The sequence below is a fragment of the Oryctolagus cuniculus genome, chromosome 10 (genome assembly GCF_051225735.1).
Source record: "Oryctolagus cuniculus isolate XC-2025 breed Fujian yellow rabbit chromosome 10, ASM5122573v1, whole genome shotgun sequence".
NCBI lineage: Eukaryota > Metazoa > Chordata > Mammalia > Lagomorpha > Leporidae > Oryctolagus > Oryctolagus cuniculus.
In genome coordinates, this window is record NC_142876.1 from 4,867,638 (window position 1) to 4,883,294 (window position 15,657).

General features: G+C 47.5%; 1 non-coding gene across 1 annotated transcript; it reads left to right on the top strand.

Annotated features, from left to right (window-relative positions):
- The first annotated feature begins 1,084 nt into the window (after positions 1-1,084).
- Positions 1,085-1,191, top strand: LOC127492570 (small nucleolar RNA U13). The gene has a single exon (XR_007922080.3). It is a non-coding gene; the product is annotated as a small nucleolar RNA U13 (small nucleolar RNA).
- The last annotated feature ends 14,466 nt before the right edge of the window (positions 1,192-15,657 follow it).

Consider the following 15,657-nt stretch of genomic DNA (forward strand, 5'->3'; position numbering starts at 1 on the left):
TTTTCACATTGTTGGTTTGCATAGAAAGAAATTACAGCATTGCATTGTTGAGACGGGCTGCAGACTGTCCCTGTAGCAGGACATGTAGCTGTTTCTGTCTCAGAAAAGGAGCTGAAGGCTCTCTTCTGAAGGCAAACTTCGAATGTCCTCAATCCTGCAAATCCCTCAAATTTACCAAGTACAAATGTCTCTACAGTTTCAATCAAACCTGAATTGCTGTGCCAGAAATTAATATGCTGGGGCTCCAGCTGACCGGCATTTTGAAAAACATTTCTGCATTCTACAGACTGTGACTATGTGTCTAATATCCAATTAAAGAAAGAGAAATTTGCTGGTGATGATAAGAGACAAACGAAGTCGTAATTATCCAGAGAGAAATGGGTGTTACATGATTACAAAACACAAAATTAAACACTGGGTGAAAATTTTATACCTCAAGCAAATTACTCCCAGGGAATTTATTCCCAGAACAGGATTTTGGGTTTCTTTTTTTGAGGCTAAGGTTCTGTAGTCACAATGTGCACTTGTCCATAAAGATGTATGATCTTGAATTCCATACGATAATGTGTGTGACATTTCCAAGGCATGTGTGTTTTCGTGAACCACTTGGACATTCTAGTGGATGAGCTGATTTAGTGTGTAATTAGAAGTGAAGTTTCCCAATTAAGTTAAGGCCAGGTTTCTGCATCTGGGAAGTAGGAATTAGGGATGGTGCCAGATCCTCCTCGGGCATCTTTGATTGCCCTTCAAAATCTTTTAGGTCTCCGACTCAGCACCAGCACACCTACTGACAGTCTCTGTTAGAGGGGCAGAGCCCTGAGTGACAGCCTGCCTTTCCCTCTGTGGACACTCAGGCTACTGGCACACTGATGACCAACGTCTAATTTTCCCCCTGTGCTGGCAGGCTGCAGAGCCATGGCTGCTCTGTGTTGTGGGATAACAACAGGTTCACGGAGATCAAGATGGAGTTCAGAGCTCTAGGGACTATTCTCAATGAATTACATCACCCAAAGAAGAGCTACTGTCTCTCACATCCACTCAACTGGCCAAATGGTCTTGCTGTTAATACAAATGGGTATGGCTGAGCCTTTTCGTGGTTCATAAGCGTGATGATTGGGTTGTTCACGCAGTTGTGTGAGATGTGCCACCCTAGAAACTTTGTTACAAATGGGTATGGTTTTCCATGTCACTATTTCTTTTCATACCTTTTAAAGTCCCTCCCCTCCACCCTTTGCCAACACAGGTTCTAAGAAGAGGGGACTTCTGAGGCTTCACATCGGGGATCACAATCTGAGACTTTCGTCTTCTTCCTTCGTGCTTGGCATATTGTGGTGAGTACATTCGGGGAATGTAGTGGAAGGTCCTAGACCATCACAGGCTCTCCTGATGGATGTCTCTTGATGGATGTCCACGTAAATCCATTACCAGCGGGAAGGCCGTGGAAGCCGTGGGGTTCTTGTCTTCACGCAAAAGAGAATTCAAGAGAGAGACAGAGGGCGGAGTGATAAGGCTTTATTGGGGGCAGCTCATCCGTCAGAATGGAAGGGACATAGAGGAAGTGCCCAGTCGCTCGGACTGGGGGAGAGCGAGGTTACATGGCTGAGTGCAGAGAACACACCTGGGCAGGCCAGGCGGGTGGCTCAGCAGAGAGGCAGAGGGCTGAGCCCAGTCTGTTTGGACTCCCTAGGTTTGTAAGGGAGTCTGTTTACCCACCTCCCCCTCTCCCCAGGACAAAGGATGGAGAGTCCTGGCAGAAGGGTTTGTTGGGAGAAACCTTAGGGAAGGCTTTATTGCTCCATGTTATCAGGTAGCCCCTTTGGTCCTGAGGAGAGAGAATTCTCGGGGGAGCTTTCCCTGGGGTTAGGGCTGGACCACCTGGAAAGCTATCAGGGTCTGAGCAGGACTTTGAAGTGCAAGATGCTGGGCTTCTGGAGCTTCCACAGTAGGTGCTGTTCTTCAGGCCCTTCTCACACACACATAGGCTCAATTTCCTACTTGCTACCTAACAAGTCCTCGTGTACACTCTCAGAATTCAGCATTCAGAGAGCAGGATAAGGCAGGTAAGCAAATTCCACCTGTCAAATGTGAGAGAGAAGCCTCTAGCTTCCACACTGGATGGGTGCCTGAACACCAAGGAAGGCAGAACACACATGTCCCCGTATTTAGCTTAAGAAGAGCCACAGTTAGAGAGGATGATATGCATCCTGGATAACTCAGAAAGCTGAACAGCCACAATCGACACTAAATAAGCTAAACCCCGGGGGCTTGTAAGAGGAGAGAAAAAATAAAAGATGCAATCTACTTTATGCCAGACATTATGCTAAATGATTTGCAAACACTGTGCTGTTTAATCCTTGCAACTGCTGTATCAGGCCAGTTTTCTACGTGAGCAAATGGAAGACCTTAGAGGGGTCTTTCTCCCCTTTTCACACAGCTCATTCAGGGAAGACCTGGGACCCCAGCTGTGCCAGGCTAATTTTCTGTAATCACAGCACAATGATCCCTCACATTTGAAGGGCATTGCAGTTTACAAGACGTTCGTGTAAGTGTGTACCTTCCCCAGTGGTGTTTGGCTACGGGGTTAAGACGTATAATCTGAGATGGAAAGGATGGTCCATAACATAGACCCAGAGCACAGGGAATATGGCTTTGTGGATATGTGGAAGGCAATCTAATTAGATTTTAGACCTGTGCTTCAGTAATCCTTGTCCTCCAAAAATTAGAATTGAGAGAATATAGAGGCTGTTCTTACAACTCCCAGCCAAAAGTTGCTATTACCAGGATTAGAACAAGAAGACAGTAGTACTGAAAATGCCTGCTGCTCAAGGAGGGCCTGTGGTGGGCAAGACCTGTGGCAGATGCTGCACCCTTGTAGCTCTCGGAAGCCATTCCTAAGAGCAGAAAAGAGGGAGAGAGGAAAGCTAAAAATAACCACTGCATACTAATTGCAGTTACTATCAGTATGGCTTTATCTTTTCTCACCCTATTTCGTTTTTTCTTTGACTCTTGTATTGTAGTTTAACCTTCTATCAGCTAAGTGTCCTTTCAACAAGCCAAGGAGTCCTGGAGACAGAGATGAATCTTTCATTTTAGCGTCACCTGTAGTGCAACAAATACTTGATTTTATTTGGAAACTGTATTTGTAAATCCAAACCAGTACACTTCTGTTTAGTCTTTGTGCACTAAGGCTAACGTTTTGAGTAAGAGTAAGTAACACATAGAGGTTGGTCCAGCAACCTTGCTCTGGGGATAAAATGCAAGACTTGAGGCCGACTGAGTGTCCTGCACCATGGTTCTCATGAAGACACCCTTGAGAAGTCTGTGATCAAGTACACACACAAAACCATAGTGCATGCACTCAGTGATGGGTTTTCTCTTACCGGGAGACATTTTAGCCTCTGGAAGCTATACAGAATGTCTCGCTTCTTTTCTGAGGCAAACTCCCTGTTCCCTCACCCTTTGGGAAAACTCCACGATGCTGGTTAAAAGTCAGAGGTGAGCATATGATGGATGTATTTTGCGAACCCTACGGAAATGTAAAATACCTTCCTACTCATCTTCAGTTGATGAGCACTTACCTTTGACGTGTTGCCGTGAGTTTATTTATGGCGTCCAAATTATGAGAGTTAACACTGTTTTATCCGAGCCTTGTATGACATTCCTCTGATTAAGACAGTGCACGGTGATTTATTTTCAGCGACAGTCCATGGCGTGATGTGCCATCATTACTCAACATCTCGTCTGAGACCTGGCAGAGCACTTGGAGCTATTAGGCATTTGCAAGCCCTTAGCATATTTAATGTGCTTTACCAACAGTTGATAATATTCATCATTACAAAATAAACGTAACTGCATAAACATTATGAACACAAAAATTCATGCAGTAACTCTTTTTTTTTTACCCTTTCCTTCAATGTTTACCTCCTTGTGTCAATTTTATTCAGTTATAGAAAGAATGCAATTTTCCTGCAGTGGTTGGAAGTTTTAGTTAAGTGTTTTGGAAAAAAGGGCAGGATAAAGGCCAACATATTTTATCTCCTGTTTTCCTTGTGTCCAACCATTCTCCAGACACTGTTGGTGGGCAGTAAAGTACACTGTGGACTCCAAGAAGCTTTGGGCTGGCCATGGGAGACATGTGACCTTGAGCAAGTCGCCCTGTCCCCTGTGGGCTTCCAAAAAATTGTATAGAATCAGAGCAATGATGTGACAAAGCTGACTCCATCCATGACAGATTGAAAACTCGTTCCAAATCTATGCAGAAGAATGAAAATATACAATGTGCTTGTTTTGCTGTCCTTTCTACATTCTGCAATGTGTTTAAAATTGATTTTTAGTTCTCTCTCTCTCAATCTTTCCCTGGTGCTTGAGACCATCTTGGTGGATTCCAGGCTCTACTCTTGTCTCTGGGGACCTCACTGAACATTGTTTGCCCTTCATCCCGCCTTCTTCCTCTTTTTCTTCATTCTGTTCTTATTTCCTTCTTTCATACCTGCCCTGGATGATATTGTCTTCCTTGTTACATCAGTTTTTCTCCCCACCATGGCTGCAACTTCACGTGCTCATTCCTGAAACTCTGATGTGCCTGCTCACACTCCGGAGGCCAACCACAGGCTTTGCTCGGTCCTCTCTCCCAGTGACTCCCTCCCTGACTCAGCCTCAGTTGATGCCCCCTGTGTGACACCAGACTTCTATTACCAGCAGCCTGAGTGTGCTTATGTGTGTGTGTGCATAAAGCAAGTGTTGCAACAAGTTGCACATGTCATAGCATTCTGGGTTCTGTGGTATCCAAATTTAAATGTGCACTTTAGCCCTCATAATAATCTTTTGGTATGATTTAGGATAATTAGGATCTGGCTCATCTATACAAAAAAGCAAGAGACATTGAGAGGGCTTATGACTGTCCAAAGTCATTTAGTTTCTAAGAGGGCAACTGGAACTTGAATTTGTATCTTCTGGCTGCACATCTCAAGGTTACCTGCAACAAAGTACTTGTCAGTTGCACACTATGAATCAGGAAAGAAAGAATTACATTCCACACTCAGTGTTAAACACTGAGCTCCCAAGGAATAATACACACATGTGCCTCAGAATAAAGTTACACAATTCACAAATCAGGAGATGTCTGAGAGACAGCTCCAAGTGGTGCTGTGATCCATAAAATGATATTTATTTATTTAAAAAATATTAATTTGCTTGAGAAGCAGAGTTATGGGGGGAGGGGGAGACAGAGAGGTCTTCCATCCACTGGTTCACTCCCCAAATGGCCACAATGGCCAGAGCTGGGCTGCTCTGAAGCCAGGAGCCAGCAGCTTCTTCTCCCACATGGGTGCAGGAACCCAAGTACTTGGGCCATTATCTACTGATTTCCCAGGCCATCAGCAGGGAGCTGGAACAGAAGTGGAGCAGCCAGGACTCGAGCTGTCACCCACACGGGATGCTGGTCCTGCAGGCAGATGCTTAACCCACTGTACCACAGTGCTGGCCCTTTGTAAAATGGCATTTAACAGCGAGCCAGGAAGTGGGGGCCTCGAAACCTCATCCCTGCTCACCTCACTCCACTGCTTTCTGTATTCCTTACCCTCATTTTTTCATCTCCAACTGCTGTCATCTTGCAGCCCACAAATGAGTCAATGACGTCTGTCAAGTGCTCCCTGCAGGTGGGGGAGCATACTTTATCCTAAGGAGAGTTTACAGGGGGCAGAAGAAATGGTCCCCGAAGTGAGGAACGTTTATGGCTCAGTCTTTCCTGGGGGAAAGTGAAACTGACGCCCAGGAACCGGTTTTAACAGCAAGAAGCATCAGTACTGACTTTTCCCCCATGACAACTGACTTAGCTTCTCCTGGAAAGTAATAAGGCTCTTCTGTCACAGCAAACATCAAGAACAAGTCACCCAAAACTGCCAACCATGACAACTGCATATGAAGAATCAATTAAACAACCTCTACCGATATCTGCCATGGAGTATGATGGTATTGGATCTGATGTCGATATAATGCCTATTTAAAAGATATTAGGGTCCCATGATGACATAATCTGCCTGCATCTTTTTCCTGGCAATCAGTGACTCTCCAAGAATTTCCTTAGCAAGGGTGATTGCCATCTATTGACTTGCTGTATAACCATGCTCAGGCGTTTGTTTTTTGTAGGTTGTCCTCCAACTGGGATCACACAATTATCAGGTTTGGGGAGGCAGCACTTCTGTACTATTGTTTTTGGCAGGGCACCATGGAAACTTTCATTTACTTGTGTGCATTTGCATAGCTGGCTCTAAGACAGGGTGCAGAGAAAGAAGACCAGATCTGACAGAGGTGGCAATTGTCAAAGGAAATGGGGGGGACAATCTTAAGGCTGTCTGTAGTCACTACTACACCTGAAAACCCAGACTGCATTTTCCAAGCAGCATTAAATTCTGACAGCTGTAAAAGTCACACACATTTATTCTTTCCTCACATCAAGATTTAGTGGACAGGTTTACTTCAACCATCATGTTGAGATGGCAAAGAAAGAGAGGAAAAGAGAGGAAAATGTGTTCACCACTTTTACAGCTCTAAATGTAATGGTGTAGAAAAGTGTAGCCCCACTATTTTTACATGGGTCATCAAAAAGGCAGTGCCCAAGTTAATGTCGTCGTGGCGATTCCGTGATTGGTTCTCTGTCGAATGGCAGAAGATCTGCCCACAGCACCTGCTGAGGTCTGCTGAGACTGTAGTTCTGGAGGTGTAGGTTCAGGGTCCATGTTCTGGGGGCGCTTCCACATCGGCACTATTGTCAGTGACTGCACACAGGGCTGTGTCTCCCGTAGATCATACTCCAGAGACAATGGGGTCCTGGCTGCAGGGAGAGGAAGCAGAAATCAAGCAGATGCAAGTGGTGGGCAAAGGTGGATTGAGAAGGAGGGCGAAAACGGAGTGTAAATGGGAATTCTGAAGGAGGCTGAAGTGGGAGCTGGGACGCCTGTGCCAAGTTTTGCTTGCTGCTTTCTAAATGGTCCCCTGATCCCAAGTTTGCCTTTCGTGATTCTGAGTGAAGGACGTGTGACCTATTTTGTTTGTCACAGCACTGGGTGGTTGGGCTTTTAGGAAACCCTCCTATCCTTCCTGTTCTCACAAGAAATCCAGGAGACTTTATTTTTCCTTCCAGTAACTGTGACTATTTCTTAATCCTGAATCAGAGGTGATGTTATTAGTACTTTAAATTAATTGCTATTCGTATTTTTGGCATAGTGTAAATTCTAAAGCAAAAACGATGAACTCTTTACTCCACTAGGAAATGAGTATAATCTTTACTCTCTAAAAGCACAACCAAAGGAAAGAAAGAATACAAAAATCATGATATTTTAATGAACTTCCCCTCCTCTACAGAGCTGCTTTCAGTAAAATTTGCAGGTGTTATTCACACTGACAACAGATAGAGAAATTTGAGTGATTCCTGAATTTCATATGCTTTCCGATTGAATCAAAATCATTAAATATAAATCATCCTCAGGCACATGATGCAGGGAAGACACCCTTTTATTTCACAGATTTCTATAAACAAGTTGCTTGTGAAAAGGCCAGAAAAGAGTTGTGCTCCCAGAAGCCAGATTTAATGTGGCCATTAAAGTGTTTGAGATTTTTATTCATGTAAGAAAAATGCTTTTGCTGAAACATAGTTTGAGGCAATAAAAAACAATCTGGAGAAAACTCTGAATTTAAAGCAGTTTTTAGAGACACTGGTTTCCACAGGCGAGTTTGGTGGCACCTCTGGAACAAACCCCTGAGAGTTCAATCTAAAATCTGTGAAAGTAAACTGGGTTTCAAGTTCCTGATGTCACCCGGCGGGGACCATTTATCTTGTGGGAGGAGAAGGGAGTCTGGGATAATAGTCGTGCTGTGGCATGGCTGAAAATCTCTCCAGGGACACCAGGGAGGGGGTCTTGCCAGAAGAATCTGGAAGCACAAAGCCAGAGAAAAAGCATGAAGGGTGACAGACATGTGAGGGATGGGTGAGGAGGGGGAGACAGACCTCAGGATACAGTGAGCAGGGAGGGGGGGCAGTGGTGAGCAGAGGAGACAACAGGCTTCAGGTTCTGAGACCAAGACCCTGGACTCCACTTCAGGGATGATGAGGAGTGGTCCAGGATGGAATTGGAGTGATAGAAGCAAGGTACAAGCAAAGGGAAAATGTGTGTTGAGAGAAGGGAGGACCCTCAACCACAGGACCCTGCCAAAGGAGGACTTGGGAAGACACAGCTCCACAACACACGTGAGGGGCTGTCCAGCCAGGCCGTGTGTCTTGCACCATCAGTGCTGGGGATCCGCAGCAAGTCCATGGTGGCAAAGCACGACACATACTGTTGGCAATTCCAAGTTCAGAAAAATAGGACATTTGTGCTTTGCCTGAGCTCACTCCAGGTCCTACCAGAGGGTCCAACGGTGACTCCCCCTAATGGGAAAAAAATCCCCCAATGCCACTTGTTGACCTCATGTGGAGGCAGTGAATGTGGGGGACGCAGTGCTGTGGTTGTAGAAATGAATGGGGAGGAACAACTGGCCTGCAAAGGGGACTGCAAGGTTGGGAAGTTTGGAGTAGAAATGTGAATTCAAACAATGGCAAGGGAAGATGTGGTGAGCAGCTCTCAACAGCATTTTATTCAGAGGACAAGAAAAAGCTGCCTCAATATAACCAACAGTCAATAGCCAAGGATGATCATTGACTTATGATTAGGAAAATTAAGGAGATGGTGAGATTTCTCATCAGGAAATGGAAAACAGAATGGAAGTGGTCTTTGAGGAAGACATGGTAGATTCAGATCATCCTTATGGACATTCTGTTTCTGTTTCTCTTTCCCTCTGTCTCTGTCTCTCTGCCACCATCTTTGTCCGTCTCTCTCTCTCACATGCCTCCACGCCATAAAACTCTTGTTTGGGAAGAAGCAAGTCATATCCTAATTCCAATTCTGCAAATAGTCTCAAGGACATGTCCTTAGGCCAGCGCCGTGGTTCAATAGGCTAATCCTCCACCCAGAGGCGCTGGCACACCGGGTTCTAGTCCCAGTCGGGGCGCCGGATTCTGTCCCGGTTGCTCCTCTTCCAGTCCAGCTCTCTGCTGTGGCCAGGGAGTGCAGTGGAGGATGGCCCAGGTGCACCCCGTGGGAGACCAGGAGAGGCACCTGACTCCTGCCTTCAGATCGGCGCAGTGCACTGGCCGCAGCACGCCAGCCGTGGTGGCCATTGGAGGGTGAACCAACGGCAGAGGAAGACCTTTCTCTCTGTCTCTCTCTCTCTCACTCTCCACTCTGCCTGTCAAAAAAAAAAAAAAAAACAAAAAAAAAAACAAAAAAAAAACATGTCCTTGTGGAAACTACTTGTTTTTAATGGGTTCCTGTGCACCATCTGGGTTGCCCACACACGTTCTTGAGCTGAAGGCACTCTGTATGGCACTGGCACTTTTGGGGGTGAGTAATTTTGTGGGTCTGTTGTTTATATCAATGGTTTTACTGTCCTAGCCTCAAAGAACAACTTGGACACAGAACGTTCCAGGAAGTTACTGTTTTTTGAAGGTCTTATATCAGATTAGCCCCTGTTGGAAGGAAAGCCTTCAAAACAGGAAGTTTTTTTCAAAATTATTTGCAGCAGACTTAATTTTTGATAATTTGGTAAACTTTCATTAACACACTTTTGTTTCTCATGAATCTATACATCCAATTTCCTCAAATCGCCCCTATGGCCAATCATGTTTTTAATAATTTATGGACACACGGCTTCTTGATGGCCGGTTGTGGGTATTCCTGTTTGTATGTGCTCCCCCTGAACCTCTTGAGAAGTGGCTTCCAGAACTTGAGATGCTCAGACTAGGACTAGACTCCCTCCGTGCTGTGTTCCAGCCTGCACTTTATGAAAATAACCTAAAATATAATATAAAATTATATATATACACACTTATATTTCTCCATTTCATTAAAGTATGCCCAATATTTAACAATTTAGAATGGTATATATTTATATATACACTGTATTAAATTAAATGTGCATAGATTTATAAGAATTACAAATCTATTATAAAATAATAATAACAACATGTTAAACAAGATGTTACACACATGCACACACAGTCACGCCCACACAAACACAAGCGCACATGGGTGCCTATGTATATCTTTGCAGAGAACAAGGTGATGAGAAAGGGACGTGGGACCTTTTGTTCTGGGTGAGTGACTGATGTGAAGGCCACGCAGGCACTGCTCTGAGGCAGGAGGAGGGCACGGGGAAGGCAGAGCTACCTGCCTGTAGTCAGCTGTGCGTCCTGGATACCCGGCTGAGCCTCTATGGGCACAGGTTGCCAAGAGCAGGAGGAGGAGAGTGAATGGCGGCTTCAGGCTTTAGAAAGTGTGTGAGCAGAGAGCTCAAGGGTGCGTAGTGTTGTTGATGCCAGAGGGCTTTGTGCGGGGCTTGAGCGCGGCCATGGCACGGCCAGGCCAGGCCCTGGGGCTCCGCAAGCACAGCTGCCCCCGGGTGCCCCTGCCGCCGCCCCAGCCATGCGGAGCCAAGCCTGCAAACTAACCCGAGCCAGTGGCCCGGAGCCAGAAGGTGGGCCACAGGGAGGGGCCTGGCGCACATGCACGTGGCCCTGGCTGCAGCCATGGCGGGCAGCAGTGGCCCAGGGCCCCGAGTCTACTTCCAGAACCACCCTGGGGCCGCTGGCAAGGGCCCGGGCGGTGCGGACCACAGGGTCCCCGTGCGGCGCCAGGGAGGGGTCAACATGAAGCGCGCCTGGCTCTAGGAGGCACAGGGCCGGCTGCAGCGCCTGCAGGAGGACTTCATCTACAACCTGCAGGCGCTGGAGGAGCTGGGCTGTGGGCTAGAGCGTGTGCACTGCCGCCATGGTGCAGCTGTTCTCAGAGCTGGCCATGAGCAAACTGCTGTTGTGCAAGGAGGGGGAGTGGATCCTGGAGCGCTCGCGTGGCCATCACAGCCCCCCAGCAAGAGGACCATTGGGAACCAGATGGAGAGGGACCAGGCTGCTGACGATGATGCCGGTGGCCTCTTCTCCAGTGGGCCCTGCGAGAGGGGCACAGGAGATGGCGCCCAGAGGAAGGAAGGTGGGCGAACTCCAAGTTGTTTACCACCAAAGCTGATTGGACGCACAGCATCAGGGGAAGTGACAACAGCTAATGACGAGTGTACAGACATATGGCTAGTCCTATGAAAAATCACCCCGTAAAATGACCTTTTAAGTGATTGGCTGGTCCTTATGCCCTGCTCCAATGACTCTGCAGTTTTGTGCTTTAAAAGGCTTTGGTACATGTGCAATAAATGAGTTCTTGCTTGACTTGACTCCCCGCTGAGTCTGATTGTCTCTGGGATCGGAAGGATCGGAAGGGTGGGGAACGGGCGCGTGGCGTGCTTACCTCTCCTCAGACCCAGTCCATCCTTGTTCGGGTGGACTAAGATCCTGCAGCTTTGCATGAGAAGGCCCTGAGGGGCTCAACCTCAGCCACCTGCTGGTCCTGGAGCATCCACAGGTCCCCTGACCCCTGGACTGTCAGCTCCCTCGTGGTAAAATGGGGACAGGAGATCCGCTGTGCAGATCCCATCATATTCAGCAGGCCCTTGGCATGACGTCGTGGGTGAGAGCCGGCAGAGGGCACCAGCTCTGGGACCTTGAGGGGAGAGACTACCCTCCCCAGATTTTATGTCTTCATTTGGAGGTGGCGTTATCCTGGTGCTCACGAGGCCGTGTCCTTGAGGAGACTGAAGGGCACCTTGCCAAGTGCTACAGCAGGGTAAGCAACTGGATGCATTAATAGTATTGCTACCATCTTCCTCCTGCAAAATTGCTATGACTCTTCTCAGGAAGTTTTTAGTAAGTAATTAGCAGCAAGTAATAAGAAAGTTCTTGTTTTATGTTTTTCCCCTCCTTTGTGGGGCCACTTGAGCAAAAAACTCAGCTGTAGTAGATTTTTAAATTAAGCAAAGTTTCAACCTAAAAATGCAACTTATAGAGGAAAGAAACAATCATTCCATTACTGACATCTCTAAAAATCTTCTCAGTAGAGGATGTTGCAACTACTTCCAAAGGTGCTGTGAATCCGAGAACTGAGTTATGCTGAAGTGCTGGGCTGCTTTCACTCTTCCAGGAGACCCAGACTGGAGAGCCGGCAATGGATTCACTGAGCAAAGGGCCCCTGGACTCTCACAGAGGCAAACTGATGCTGGCACCATGGGACCGCAGAAGGGCAGCCGGAGCCATTACCTGTGAAATACCCCTTCCACTCACTGCTGTGAGTCCATTCTAGGGTCACTTCCCTGCACCCCTGGAGTTTTTTTCTTTTACGCTGGATCTGATCTTGCTGCTGTGGTCCCAGTGGCTTCCGATACCTGGAGTTCCGTGCTTTTGCTTTCTTCTTGTTGCAATAGTTTTACTTACGCACTCAGCCATGGTCGCCTTGCCAGGTTACAAAAGGCTCTCAAGTCATTGAATCATTGCAATCATTATATTAAGCAAAGTCAGACATTGGATCATACCAGAGATGGGGACCTGGGCATTCAGACTGTTTCATAACAGAGGGGTGGTGTCTGGCTTAGGTCCTGGAACTTTTCCTTCCTTCATTACCAAATACTTGCAGAGTATCTGCCATGCATCATGGACAAACCATGTTAGCAATCGACAGCATGATAAATACGACCTCGCTGCCCTTGAGTTTCTTATACCCTGATGCGAGCGGGACAAATCAACAGAGATACGAGTGATTGACAGAGTTAATCTTGGCACCACAGGAACCTGCATCAGGACCTTGCCTCTACCTGGGGAGTGGACAGTCAGAGGAGTTTTGGGGGGAATTGAGATGAGTTCCAGTCGAGGGCAGTTGTTGGGAATGAGAGTGGGGAAGGGATTCCCGGCAGAGGGAAGAATGAGAGTGAGGGCCTGGGGTGCAGAGCGGTGTGAAGGCGAGTGCTTGTGCACAGCACCGATTTCCAGGGTCAGAGCAGGGCAGGACTTCACCACAGCAGCTGTGAATGCCGCATGAGAGGGCTGCACCCCGGCAGGCCGGGCAGAGGGGGTGTGCTGAAGCCTTCAGTCAGGGATAAAATGACCAGACGTTTGCAAGGCCCCTTCCAGAATTCACTCAAGAGACCAAATTACAGATCTGAAGGTTGTGACGAGCAGGAAATTAGACCAAAGGAGCTGCGAGATCTGAGGGTTGCTGCTGCCACGGGGACCAGCTGGACCGTTTTCAGTCATACAAATCCTTGCTGACCCCTGAGATAGTCAGGACCTGTGAGGTTGTCACTGCTGTGTCCCCACACCATGTTCCCAGGGTGAGTGCTTATTTCACATCAGTTACCATTAACCTGGCAATTTTCCAATTCATTCATCAGTGATGGCTCAGACCTGGTGTCCTGGAGGGTGATGTTCACAGAGTCGGAGCTGTGGCCTGGCAGTGGAGAACGCCTGCTGTGGCCAGCAGCTCCATGGCACTGGCCGCCCTCGCCCTGGACTAGCAAAAGGAACAAGACGCATGCCTGGTGGGATGAAAAGCATACTGGGGTCAGAAAACTGTGAATCCAGCACACTTAGACTTGGGATTTCCCTTCCACTTACTGCGTGTTTGGCTCTGGCAAGTGATGCGATTTGTCCAAGCTTTTGTGTTCTCTGGGGAAGTGAAACGGGTGGGGCTGCCCTCTGGTTGCTAAGACTGGATGCAGTGTTATCTCTGCAGATGTTGCGTAAACTCGTTTCCTGAGTCAGAATAAGGCATCCATGACACTGCTTCCTGCTTCCGTCCTTACGGTCAAACATTCACCTGCACTCTTTAACATGCAGGCCTCAAAATAGTCCTTTCTACACCCAAGAAAACTCAGCCGCTAGTGGGTGAGCAGCCTGTTCGTGACCAGGGGTCTACAGCGGTGGAACCAGAGTGGGTTCCTGTCCTTGCAGCATGGAGATCAGCGCCTTCTGCAAGCCAGAGTTTCGTCTCCCTGGCTTCCACCACAAAAGCCAAACCTCGTGTGCTTTTCTCCCCGGGAACTGGAAGTGCAGACACTTAATTATAACTTGGGGTTGCTTGAAATTACCAGTCTATGAAGTGACTGGCACGTGTTTCAGATCAAAATCATACTCTAAATCCTGAAATAACCATCTCCATTTTTCATATTCAAGACGACACAGGGAATCTGGCGTTGTATATCATAAACTCGGTGTTTCCTAGGATGACTTGTGGGGTTTTAAAAGTAGTTCTTCATGGAAACAAACTTCTCCATCCAATCGTTTAGGCTTGAACTGACAACACCCCAAATTATTGGGAAGGGTCTTAAGGATTTATTTGTGGCTTCTTGGTAACAGTGAGCACCCTGGCCACTTGAAGATGGCCATGCATTGGAGGGAGCAGGGAGTCGAGCACTGGGTATATAATGGAATGGCAGATGGCAATTTCAAAATGAAGTTTTATTTGATTTATTCAAAATGTAGCCACATACACACACAGATGCTTCACCTGCTGGCCACAACAGTCAGGCCTGGGCCAGGCTGAAGTCAGGAGCCTGGGGCTCCATCTGGGCCTCCCATGTGGGAGGCAGGGGCCCAGCACTCGGGCCATTTCCCACTGCTTTCCTAGGTGCTTTAGCAGGGTGCTGGATCAGAAGCCATGGCTTAACACATTGTGCTACAACACTGGCCCCAGGAAACAATATTTTTTAAAAAAATAAATCTATTTTTTCCACAGCTCAAGAGACCAGAAGTCTGATTTCAAGATGGTGAAAGGACAACACTCCCCCTAAGTTTTCAAGGAACAACCCTCCTGGCTTCTGCAGGTGGCATGGACAGCACCAGGCATCCCTTGGTGTGTGGCTGCCTCCCCCTTCACTGGGTCTTCTCCCCTGCAGGTCACTCTCCTTTCCCATAGATGGCAATCACTGGGCTTGGTGCCCACTCTAATCGGTATGGCTTCCTCTAACTCATTCTAACTGCAAGGACCCTGTGACCAAACAATGTCACATCCTGAAGTCCCAGGTGAACGTGAATTTTGGGGAAACCTCATGCTACCCATTGTGCTCTCCATTTATAAAGTGGAAGAGAATGCAAGGAGACACCCCCAGCAATGAAGAGCCTTGAAGAAAAATCATTTTAAGGGGTAATATCAACACAGCCACTAAATTTTCATAATTCCTAGTAAGACCACCACTCCTCCTCCATTAAATGTACCACAGCAGCACGCAAAGGAGGCCCAGAGCCTGCTGTGCCCTTGCTGACTCCCCCTTCCCTGGTGTTGGCACAGCCATCCTAATCACTGCAAACCAGTCACTCCTGCAGGGGAAGCTGCAATCAGAGCTGATTGCTAACTCATCCCTTCCGGACAGCAGCACAAACTCTTCTGACTGGGAAACATTCATATTTTTGAATGAAGTTCCATCTGGGCAAACCCAACATTTTGTGTTTTCCCTGAAAATACCAGGCAAGTCCAGATCAAAGCGTTTGTGTCAGACCCCAGTAGATGATGCTGATTGTAGTGGTTGGAGAAAGGCATCTTAGTAGAGGAAACCATGAAGGAGAAACGCGGGTGAGACCGTGAGCCGTGAGCAGGGCAGTTGGTGCAGGTCTCGGCGCGTCTGCAACAGAGGGTGGAGGGGGTTTGGGGTAGCAATGGGAGTTCCAGCCTCTCTTCACAACACTGCTCT